We start from the raw sequence: 12299 nt of genomic DNA, 5'->3' as shown, positions 1-12299 counted from the left end.
AGCACCTTGAACACCGTCGCAGACGAGCTCTCTGTCTGCGACTGTGTTCTGTTGAAGGGCGCCCGGTTAGTCATCCCATTGTCCCTTCGGCCAGCGGTCTTGACGCTGTTGCATGAAGGTCATCAGGGCATCAACAGGACCAAAGCCCTAGCTCGGGAGTCAGTTTGGTGGCCCGGTATCTCGACAGACATCGCCTCGCTCGTTGCCAACTGTGAACAGTGCGCTTCCACCTGCGTGAACTTTGCCGAGCCCCTGCTCTCCACAGCCCTACCTGGACATCCCTGGGAATTCCTTGGAATAGACTTGTTCCACCTCAACGGCCAGACGTTCATCCTGGTGGTGGACTATTACTCAAGGTTCCCTGAGGTGGTGACCCTGAGGAGCACGACAGCTCAGGCAGTCATTGACGCTCTCAAATCCATCTTTGCCCGCCATGGAATCCCGCAAGAAGTCAGGTCCGACAACGGCCCACCGTTCTCGTCGCAAGAGTTCGCGGCGTTTGCAGCGTCATACGGCTTTAACCACAGGACCAGCAGTCCACACTACGCTCAATCGAACGGAGAGGCGGAGAGGATGGTGCGGACTATCAAGGACCTGTTTCGCAAGTCAAAGGATCCTTATCTGGCTCTGCTCAGCTATAGGGACACTCCAGGAGTCAACGGCTTTAGTCCAGCCCAGCTGTTGATGGGACGTCAACTGAGAACCAGAGTCCCAAAGCAAGGCTCCCAGCTATGTCCCAACTGGCCCCCAATGAAAGAAGTCGTCGCCAAGGATGCGTCTTACAAGCAGAAGCAGGCCGACAATTACAACAGGCATCATGGCGCTCGAGACTTGCCGCCACTCCAAACAGGTCAGCGCGTCTGGGTGCGACCCGATCAAGTGCAGGCTATGGTCCTCAGTCCGGGGCAAAGAACAAAAAGCTACGTGGTCGAAACGGAGCGAGGTGGCACCCTACAGCGCAACCGGCGTCACCTAGTGCCTTTTGGGACTACTGCCTCCGGAGAGGAACCACCACCACTGCAGCAAGTTCGCTGTCAGGAGCCCCGGCCTGCCAACATCGTGGAATCAACGGTCCCCCTCGGACAGTCCGTGCAACAGTCCCCTGCAGCCAGGGACCGCAGTGACGGTGTGACTCGAACACGTTACGGCCGGCCTATCGTTCCGCCACGCCGTTTGAACTTGTGAAACTTTTGAGGTGTCTGGCTTCCTGAATCTCTCCCGTCTAACCTCCAATGCTTCAAGGGGGGAGATGTAGAGGTCGCCACATTTCAGCCCCATTTGTTAGGCTGCCACCAGAGTGTGGCGCCCCCTGTGATCTGTGTGTGTCTATATGTTCGGGCCCAATAAAGGAGGGGCATTCCCTTTTCGTCCAAGCAAGTGGTCGCACGTTTCGGTCCGTCCCTGCGTGCTCGTGCCCCGCGCGGCACCAACCACGTGACACAAGGCACTGTGGGTCTCCCGAGTGAAAATTCCATTGTCAAACTTCAAACCTTCCCAGAGGTCAAGCCACTGCATGATGGTTTGAAGGAATTCAACTTGCGCACACAATTTTTCAGTGATGACAGCCTGCAGATCATCACGAAGCATGTGTCCTTTGCTGGGCAACATCACATTAACCATCTCCACCAGGTTTCAACAATCTTTAAAAATTCCGCTGTTCCAGCTGCATGCTGCAGTGCATAGCATTGACTGCATGTTTCTAGGGCAGCTAGGTTGAACACTTTCAGTGCAAGCTTAGCGTTTTGCCTTTCCATATTGGATGGGTTGAAGGCCTTTACTGACACTGTTGGAGTAGCCTTGATAAATTGATCTTCTTCCTTTGAGTGGAGAACAGGGAGGGTTTTGAATGGAGCAGTGATAATTTTCGGGTCGGAGTTCAAATCCATAAGTGAAGGAAAAAACATGCAGGTTTCATAGTTCTTTTGGTTGATCCAATTGTTCTGAATACATTTCAACAGGTGAACAGGGTCAATAACGAAAAAAAGAGGATGAATGGGATCTGATGGGTGAGGATCGGAGCTGCTTATTTATGATGACGATGCAAAGAGAGACATTGTTTTGCGGTTGATTGAGTTATCTGTGATGACTGCAATGATGCGGAGCCCAGCCTACTTAAGCTCATTCACGATGCTGTTGAGCGCAGTGTTCAGCTGTTGGGCATTGATTTGTTCAACTGGCAAAATGTGAACAACAGTATTTTGCGATGAAAGGAGGCTTTGAATCATTAAGACGTGCTGTCCTTGCTGCATTTGAAGTGTTGCTGGCAGTGCTGACAATCGTGCCACCCTTATAATCAAAATATGCGTGTACTTATCCATCATGAGAACAACAGACTTCTCATGATCCTTCATTGCACCCACGAGCTTCTTCGCATACAACAGGAAGGAAGCATCGTGCTGCTCAGCTGCTGGATTAACAACATGTGAATTGCAGACACGTCTGATTGTGGACTCATGCGGCAACGTCAGACCTCTGTGGTTCCACAAGTACTTATGGGCATGAGGAGAGACAGTAAACAGGAGGCTTGAAAATACCAACAGCTCTGAAGAGTAGCGGGCTAACTTGCTCAAAAAGAGAAAAACTTGTTCCTAAAAAGGTCAAAGTATCTTGCTGCTCCTCGTCGTACACTGTGCATGCCTCGCCGATTCCCGTTGATCGCGGACTTGCAATTTTAATTCGGAAAGGCATAGCAGTGCAAGAACACAGCGTAAGCGGCATACATGCGGAAAACATGTTTGTAGAGCTCCTTCCCAATAGAACACGCAACCACAGTGTATTTCTCCTCAACGTATATAGTAATCCGGCTCACTCACGGGCTCGTTTCCTCTCTCTGTTCCGAGGGGCGCTTGCCTTGGGCGCAAACCCGTTTCTGGTGGGGGGAGATTTTAACGCCCCGAACGAGGCCTGGGGCTATGGCTACACTACCGCCAAAGGTCGACGCCTGTGGCAGGACCTACATGATGCCGAATTAACTCTTATTACCGATCCCACGGTGCCAATCCGCACGGGCACCTCTACGGCACGGGACACGACACCAGACCTGACGGCGGTCCGCAATATCCCTCAAGCAATGTGGTGCAATACCTTTGAAGATCTCGGTAGTGACCACATGATCATAGAAACACGAATTCCTCAGGCGGGTACACCCCCTTTTCCTAAGCTATTCAAGTGGACGGACTGGGACAAATTCCGAAAGCAGCGAGCTGAACAGAGAGGTGAGGAGAAGATCGATGACATCGAGGCATGGATGGAGACGCTCAACAACGACATGAACAAGGAGACGCAGACGCTCGCACCCGAAGTCCAGGTTGACAAGATCGACAGCCGACTAGCCCACCTCTGGGAAGCCAAGACGTCGCTAAACGCAAGATGGAAAAAGCAAAGGCACAACCGAAAGCTTCGTAAGAAGTTCGCACATATCAATCGCCAGCTGGAAGAACATTGCCGGACCTTAAGCCGCCAACAGTGGTATGACATCCGCAACGCAGTCTATGGGCAGCTCCACAATGGCAGCACGTGGTGTCTCCTTCGTCACCTCTTGGGGGAAACGCAGAGCAAGTCTACTCAGCAAGCAAACCTGCAACGCCTTTTGCACAAGGAACAGGCTACCACGAGTGATCACCAGCTCGTGACATGCCTGCTAGCCAAGTACTTCCCTCAACGGCCCGATGCTCAACACGGAGATTACACTGGAGAGACAAATGTGACACTCGATGAAGAATTTCACGAGTCAGAGATCCGCGCAGCTCTCCACGACCTTAATGGCAAATCAGCACCTGGTCCCGACAAGGTTACGAACAAGACTCTACGAAACCTCGATGATGCCTCGATAACCGCTCTTACGGCATACATCAACAAATGCTGGCGAGCAGGTCGCATCCCAGAGGCGTAGAAACGCTCTAAAACCAGGAATACATGGAGCGAATAACCGGTGTCCGAGTGACGAACTTCCTTGGGCGGCGAACGCCCGACGGCTGGCATCCAAAAATTTGACGGCCGCCGCCGACCTGCCTGTCCAAATATTTTCGTCGGGCCACCGGAAGCGTCGAGCGCACAGCGGCGGACGACAGCCAATCGGGAGGCACCAGTTCCGGTCGCTAGGCATGCTGGTCTTTCGCGCATGGGCCTCTTCTCGTCTTCTGCAACCACGTTGGTGTCTGCGCTAGTGTTGGTGTATTTTTGAGTTATAAAAGTGGTATATGCCAGCTTAAAAAGCGCTTATATTTGTTTCATCATTTACCACAACGGGTATGCTAAGTCTGATAACACTGGCGCCAACACGGCGAACTCGCGGCGGCGTGCGCCCGCTGTTCGCCTCATGTATTGCTATGCAGCGCATCTTCGACGTCTTGCCGCCACGCCCCTGTTTGCCGCGCCGCGTTCGCCGTGACAATTCGCTCCATGTAGCCCGCGCTTAAAGCAGTCCTGATACCGAAGCCAGGCAAGCCGTCCAGCCTCAATCATTTGTGGCCCATTTACCTCACATCCTACGTTGGAAAGGTGATGGAGCACGCGTTCCTCTCCCGCATCAACCACCACCTCGAGGACACTGGAGCCTACCCACCCACTATGGTGGGCTTCCGGTCACACCTCTCCACTCAAGACGTCATGCTCCAGCTCTACCACCAGATTATCAATGACCCAACTAGTGGCAACCGGGCCATCCTCGGCCTAGATCTGGAAAAGGCATTTGACAATGTAGCACATGCAGCAATCCTGAGCCGCATAAACAAGCTCAACTTGGGTGAGCGAAGGTACAACTACGTCAGAGACTACCTGTCGCACCGCACAGTCACCCTCGTGGTCGGCAGCATGACGGCCGAAGAACATACACTAGGAAGCACCGGTACTCCTCAAGGATCGGTCATATCCCCGCTCCTTTTCAACCTCGTGATGCTGGGTCTCCCGGCCTACCTCGACGAGATCGATGGCCTCCATCACGCCTTGTATGCAGATGACATCACCCTGTGGGTCAACAAGGGCAGTGACGGTCAGATAGAATGCACCTTACAAGCAGCAGTCTCTGCAGTCGAAACGTACCTCCAAGACACAGGTCTCAGACTATCTCCACTGAAATCGGAGCTGCTCGTCTACTGCCCACGCCGCCGGCCCAAGTCTACAGCCGAGTCGCGCCAATGTGACGACGTAATGCTCTGTACACAAGACGGCTCCTGCATTCCCCGAGTCCCGAAGATACGCATCCTAGGCATGCATATAACAGCCAACGGGTCAAACATAGAAGCTATTCGCAAAATCGAAGGCAAGGTTACAGCGGCTACCCGCCTGATCAAACGCATTACAAACAAGCACATGGGCATGAAGGAGGACAGTGTCATGTGCCTCATACACTCTTTCACAATCAGTCACATCACTTATGTGGCTGCCTTCCACAACTGCAATGTCACCGAAAGGGAGAAAATCAACACCCTTATACGCAAGACTTACAAGATCGCCCTTCGCCTACCGGAGTCCACAAGCACTGCTCGTCTGCTACAGCTGGGGGTATACAACACGCTTGAGGAAATCGTGGATGCGCAAAAAACCTCTCAACTCGAACGCATGTCTCTGACAGCCACGGGCCGGTACATCCTGCAGAAACTCGGCTTCAACTACCACGTCCAACACGGTCAGAAACAGGTCATTCCACCTGACCTCAGCGACACGCTGATTGTCGCCCCTATACCTCGAAACATGCACCCCGAATTTAATCGGAGCCGACGCCAGACCCATGCCAAGGCACTGCTGCGCTCCTTGGGTGGAAGGAGGACTACGCGCTTTGTAGACGCCGCAGAATACAGACGAGAACACCGGTTCATGGCGGTAGTCGTAGACATTAGCTCCCGGCTTACGCACGCGTGTAGTGTCGCAACGGAATACCCCGAAACAGCAGAAGAGGTAGCGATTGCGCTTGCGCTTACCGACCCCCTCTGCGAGGTAGTTTTTAGTGACTCACAATCCGCAGTTTGCAACTACGCGCGGGGGTGCATTTCCTCCGAAGCTCTCCAGATTCTAAGGAAAGCTGGTCGACAGCACTTCGATAACACTGCGAGGTTTCCAGCGCCCGTCGCCACCCCCACCGATGAGGGCCTCATTAACTTGAACGAGGTAGCACACCGCTCTGCGCGAGAACTGACCCGCCGCGCAGAATCGGAGACCGCCTCTTTGAGTTCGGAACTCCTGGCTCAAAACACGCGAGAACGTCTGGTCAGGTACAGTGATGTTGACATCACCAAGCACTACCAGCTAGGCAGGCGATTGCTGCCTCCACCTCACCCCATGCTGAAACGTCGCCAGGCAGTCATCTGGCGACAATTGCAAACACAAACATTCCCCAGTCCGGTGCGAATGCAGCACATTTTCCCCGCGCAATGCCCTACTGCTCTTTGCGAATTATGTCAGGAAACTAGAGCGACGCTGTCGCACATGTTGTGGGAGTGTCGGGTTACATCAGCTACAATGGCAGTAGCTCCGGAGGCTCTTGCGTCGAAGTGGGCCGCCGCTCTGCGCAGCTCGCAACCTCAAGACACAAGAGTGGGCTGTCCAGCAAGGCCTAGAGGCGGCGACAAGGCAAGGCCTCGAAGTCCCCTCATGGGAGACCTGAGCCCGGGTCGTCAAATTTGCCGGATTCAAAATAAAGTTGTTTCCATCCATCCAAGAAGAGAGAGCATGAGCTTCAATATGCCACCTGTCCTGTCTTCGGGTTTGCGAAAGGCAGAAATCCTATCAGAGCTCTCAACAGCATCCAGGAAATGTGTCAAGCACTGAATGTCAATTCACACTTTTTGGAATGATCATGCCATCCAGTTTGGTGACCTTGACATCTTGAAAATACAGCTTTATAGAGAGGTCTTCGGTGACATTAACCCTTTGAGGGCCTTTGCCGTACAGGTACTGTTTCGACCCTCCATTTGAAATTTCGCGCCATAATGACGATGCGGGCTCACTGGGAGGTGCTGCCATCTCTTCAGACTTGCAAGAAGCGTTTGAAATTTGTGCTACCTTCTTGGGGAGATAAAGAGAACTGATTTCTAGCTTCAGCGCGTCACGCAGACTGTGGCAACACCCCTTTTGCAGTTTCGGTTTCGCCGCGTGATCGCAACAGAGGCGCGCGAAACGTCATTTTTCTCTTTGTCGGCACTTTCTTGCAGGGCTGGGGAAGTTGATTTCTATCTTGATTGGCACTGCTCTTAGCTTATTTATCACCACCACTCGCAAAGTATTCTTGCTTCCTGCGGCAACGCGCTTACGCGAGAGGGTGCCTCAGACCTCTGCCCAAGGCAGCCGCACGCAGGGAAGATGTCATGTGTGCGCGAACACAACTCGTCGCTCCAAGAGGAGAACAGACACATATTTTAGGGGTGCAGACTGCGATAAGGCGCTGTGCGTAGACCTGTGTTTCAAGAAGTACCACACTCTGAAATACTATTGAACATTTTGCAGTTCTGAGTGATGCCGACACCAAAATACTGTTCCTAATTTTTTTTTACTATTTATTCCTGACTTTATACATTTTGTACATTCAAGATCCGCAATAAAGTAATTTGACCACCTGGGAAAGTTTTTTTCAAAATAATTCGACCCTCAAAGGGTTAACTGACTTTCTGATTGCTGGGGAAACCATGACAGTTAGACTGAGAAAGAGTATTTAGTCATGCTGGGAAATAACTCCAGAATTTGGAAACCTTGAGACATGGTAATTTTCAGGCACTGTAACAGTGCCTGAAAATTATCAATTTTGTTTTTGTCTTCTTCCGCCTGGTGGGTCTCAATAGACTTGCTGATGGCATCTTGTAACGCAGCTGCCTCTCAGTGCGTCCTCTTCTCGTCTGGGGCCCCCCGAGACGTGTTTGCGTTTGGGGCAGAAAAATATGCCGGGCAGTCGGGAAGTATGTTTGGAACTGCATCAGGTCATAACCATATGAGCTTCAGTGTGACTTCAATTACTTTGCCCGTCATTGTATCCATATAACTGGTTTAACCGGTTGTACTTACCATGTCGGATGGTTTAAAGTGGCGCTCATAGACCTGGGATAAAAAAAAAAAAAAGAGAATAAAAGGTCTAGAACCTGAACTTTAAACATGAAACGTTAGGCTTGCGGCAAAGCAATGAGGGGAATTTCGCATAAATTTCGTGTGAACTGAATGTCAGGAATACTATTTCACTACTACTTAACATATTTAGGCGGTCCAAAAGAGGCAGCACTACGCCATTATCTCGCAGCATGCTGCCCGCAGCATTTTCGATGCAACTGGGGGAGGTGGAATGACGACAGTCAAAGGAATGTTTTCCTTACCACCGACTGCTTTCCTGGAGTGAAGTCCGCACGGTGGATAGCTTTAATCCATTAAGCCCTTCTTGCTGGGTCCGAAGGGAAGGTGAAGAATGCACACGTTCACCACCGTCATAGTTCCCGCAGCACTGCGGTACACAACAATGTCCAGGCATTATCACAGCCTGCAAACTTCACATGCACCTCCGGGCGCCGACGCACTCACGTCGTCGCTACTGTGCCAGTGCTCACTTCTGACACAGCCTTGATAGTTTAGTGACACATGCTGCACGAAAAAAAGACGCACAGAACGGTGAATATGTGTCACTGCATGTGACCACCATCGGAAAACGAAGGAGTGACTGATGTTTACCGCAGTGCAAACGCATTTTCTAGGTGATCACTGTGTATGAAGATGAAAAGGGAAAACAAAATCACGTACACAAAGCAATATTACCTTACAATACACGCTGTTCAAGAAAAAGTATGAATTATTACAAAATAATATTTTTATTTTTGCAGTAAAGGAGTAAAGCAGTAATAAAGATATCAAAATGTCTTAAATTCCATACTTTGGCTTGTGCTTCTCCGCACATGCGCAGAAGCTCCAAGGTCACGGACAATGGTTGGAGCAGGTGGGGGCACGACGGCCGCTCCTCGAAAGTACCGAGAGCGCTCCGTCGTAGTGTGATGATGTAGCCACAAAGGAGAGGAGGATATGGAGAGGCCTTAGCTAGTCTAGAGGGTGTTGCTTGCCGGCCATGGAAGACTGTGCACTTCCTCCTCGTTTTTCTCCCTAGCGCGCGCAAGATTGAAGCACCACCCTCCGCTCACCCACGGACGCGTTCACTTGCACATACAACATATGGCGTGCGGCGACGATGCTATCACCCCTGGACTTTATATGGTACACCCATGAGCAAAAGTATACGGAACAGGGGTTGCACAATAAAGCCGAATTTTTTTCCTCTGCCTGTGAACGCAACTTTAAATTGAGGACTGCAGTCCAAACTCGGCATTGCGAACTTTTCAGTGTACTCACTAATTCCAGTTTACGCTTGTTAATTACGAAGAAATTCAGTTTCTTCGGCGACCCTGTGGTCCGTATACTTGTGCTCACGGGTGTACATCACGGTGACGGGAGAAATGTGCCTGGAGTGTCCATATAATCGCTATCGCAATAAAACAGATTATGGTAGTTCTATATTATACCAGGCCAGGGTTGATTGCGCTCTCTGGGTATGCAGTGACATATATGGTGACCCAGAAATTATGTTACCATGTCAATTGGACAGCACAATTTGAGAAATTTTTCTGATATGGTGAGAGTCAGCACAGGAATATATAGCTTGATCGTAGCATTACCGATGCTTTCAGCTTTACAGGAAAGCATGCGCCGTGCCACCGCTCGACTCACTGTTCCACATTCTAGTACACTGTAGCTTCAAATCGTGCATTTACTATGCACTTCATGTTGGTTTATTCTGTGTTTTGTCGTGATTTTGATGTGCGCTGCCATATTCTTTTATCCACCAAAATTCAGATGGGCCTGCTCCAAACTGTCTTTAAATGAAAATTTTCTGCTCCAGATTGCTCCAAAATGAAACTTAGTCTGCTCCAAGCTGCTCCAAAATGCAATTTTGTCTGCTCGAAACTACTCCAAAATGCAATTTTACTTGCTCCAATAATTGCTGCAAAATGGCTTTGGGAAGTGCCACCCCTGACTAGCCTTTCAATACAGAGTGAGCGCTGATCAAGGAAAGCCCTAGGTTATATTTTTTCTTGGCTACATTTAGTAAGCACATCTGGTATTTAATTTAATGCTGATTTCTGAGAAACCTGAATGGGTTTCCTTTGTAGCTTCATGCTGCAAAGGTGGGGGACAATTTTTCCCTGTCATGAATTTTGCTTGTCTTGCCGTCTTCCTTAGAACTGATCTGCCATAACCTAATGGTGTTCTGCAAACTGAAATAAAAAACAAAGTTTCTTCATATGGCTGTATTTCACTTCTATTGACATTTACCAAACTGCTCCAAAACATGTGTTTACTGCTGCAGAACGGACAATTCATGCTCCAAACCTGCTCCATAGTGCCAAATTTAACACTCCCAGAGCTGCTCCAAAACTTGCTTGACCGCTTCCATCCTCGGAAGGGATGCCTTCGAGGAAACTGCCGAAAATGTCCGGCGCGATTGCGGAGGTTCCTGTGTTTGTTGGGAACTGGGCAAGTATTCTGTAAGAGTCCACTAGGTGGACCCGTTCATTTTTTATTATTATTTGCGTTCATTATGGCATGGGGCTATGCAGGCCACGTCGCACGCCACTGTAGTCACGTGCAGTCGCTTAGCGCTACTCCATATGTGCCAAGTTCTATGGCGGGTTCTCCGCGCCCTTATTACGATGACGAACCTCGGGCTACATCACTACCATTCCGCCGGTCCGCCAACATCCGCCGCTCAACTTCTCCACACCGACGCTCCCCATCATCGATGCGGCCTTGTCCCGAAGCTCGGGATGAGGAAAATTAATCGTCGCAGTCCATGAGGCAAGGGCTGCGACGCCGTCGAAACGTAGCCCGACCAATGTGATAGACATGTTAGTTGACGGTGTGCGCACATATGTCCTCGTGGATACCGGAGCCGCTGTATTAGTTATGGATGCAAAGCTTTGTCGCTTCCTTCGAAAGGTTGCGACGCCCATTGCTGGATTCGCCCTCCGCGCAGCAGGCGCACAGCGTATTCACCCGATCGCAGCGTGCACCGCTCGTTTTCTCGTCGAGGATGTTGTACACGCCGTCGAATTTATTGTGATTTCCTCGTGCTCCCACGAAGTTATCCCGGGGTGGGACTTTCTCGCCTGCCACGATGCCCTCATTCATTGCGCACGCACCGAACTAGAACTGTCGCTGATCTCAGATATGACGCTTGCCGATAATGCTTCTTTTGCGAACAAACTACTCGTCAGGCACGACACCAACGCTCCTCCCAACTCATCAGTGATTGTATCAATGCATTGCAGCAGCCTCTCTGACGCCATCGCACTACTTTCTCCGTCGGGCCGCTTTTATACTCGAAAAGGTCCGCTGCTGCCTTTTCCGACTGCGAACGTCAAACGACTCCACAGCCATTTTTGTCTGTAACCCCTTCTCATACCCTGTGATGCTGCTTCAAGTGAATGTCTTGGCTACATGGAAGTGATCGACGCCATACAAATTACGGATGTTCCTGAAGACACGTCCTGCGCCATTTACAACACGCTCGGTTCTCTGTCTACGTCCGACCCTTTGCCCACAGGTGCGTTCGATTCATCTATTGCCGATGGCCTCACCCCACCTGAGCGTTCGCAGCTTCTGCGCATCTTAGAAGAATGTCATTCTTCTTTTGATGTCGGGCAACCTTCCCTGGGCTGGGTGTCTGCTGTCACGCACCATATTGACGCTGGCTCCCAACCGCCATTGCGGCAACGACCATATCACGTCTCTGCCACAGAGCGTCGTGTGATTAATGAGCAAGTGGACGATATGCTTCGCCGCGAAGTGATCTGACCCTCGAACAGTCCATGGGCATCCCCTGTTGTCCTTGTTATGAAAAAAGACACTCGGCACGGTTCTGTGTAGACTATCGGCGCCTGAGCAAGATCACTCGCAAAGATGTATCTTGCTGCTGCGAATCGATGACGCCATCGATAGCCTACAAGGAGCAGAATTCTTTTCATCTGTAGATTTACGCTCCGGCTATTGGCAAGTACCCACGTCTGATGTCGATAGGCCGAAGACAGCCTTTGTCACACCCGACGGCTTATATCATGAGAAGCCAACAAACACTGACACCAAGGACAACATAGGGGAAATTAGTTGTGGTTAATAAATGGAATGAAGAAACGATAAATAATGGAAATTAAAGTGGATGAAAAAACGGCTTGCCGCAGGTGGGAACCGAACCCACAACCTTCGCATTTCGCGTGCGATGCTCTACCAATTGAGCTACCGCGGCGCTGTTTCCCCATCCACTTTGTTGGGTATTTATGTGT

The 12299-nt window shown here is 50.6% G+C and overlaps 1 protein-coding gene and 1 pseudogene across 4 annotated transcripts in view; one reads left to right on the top strand and one right to left on the bottom strand.

Annotated features, from left to right (window-relative positions):
• arr (low-density lipoprotein receptor-related protein 6) overlaps positions 1 to 12299 on the top strand; it is a 466849-nt gene that overhangs the window by 101374 nt on the left and 353176 nt on the right. The gene's annotated exons all lie outside the window — the stretch shown is intronic.
• Positions 6609 to 8446, bottom strand: LOC142580175 (uncharacterized; annotated as a pseudogene).

This window comes from Dermacentor variabilis, chromosome 4 (genome assembly GCF_050947875.1).
Source record: "Dermacentor variabilis isolate Ectoservices chromosome 4, ASM5094787v1, whole genome shotgun sequence".
In the NCBI taxonomy this organism is placed as follows: Eukaryota; Metazoa; Arthropoda; class Arachnida; order Ixodida; family Ixodidae; genus Dermacentor; species Dermacentor variabilis.
This window is presented reverse-complemented; position numbering and strand designations above follow the sequence as displayed.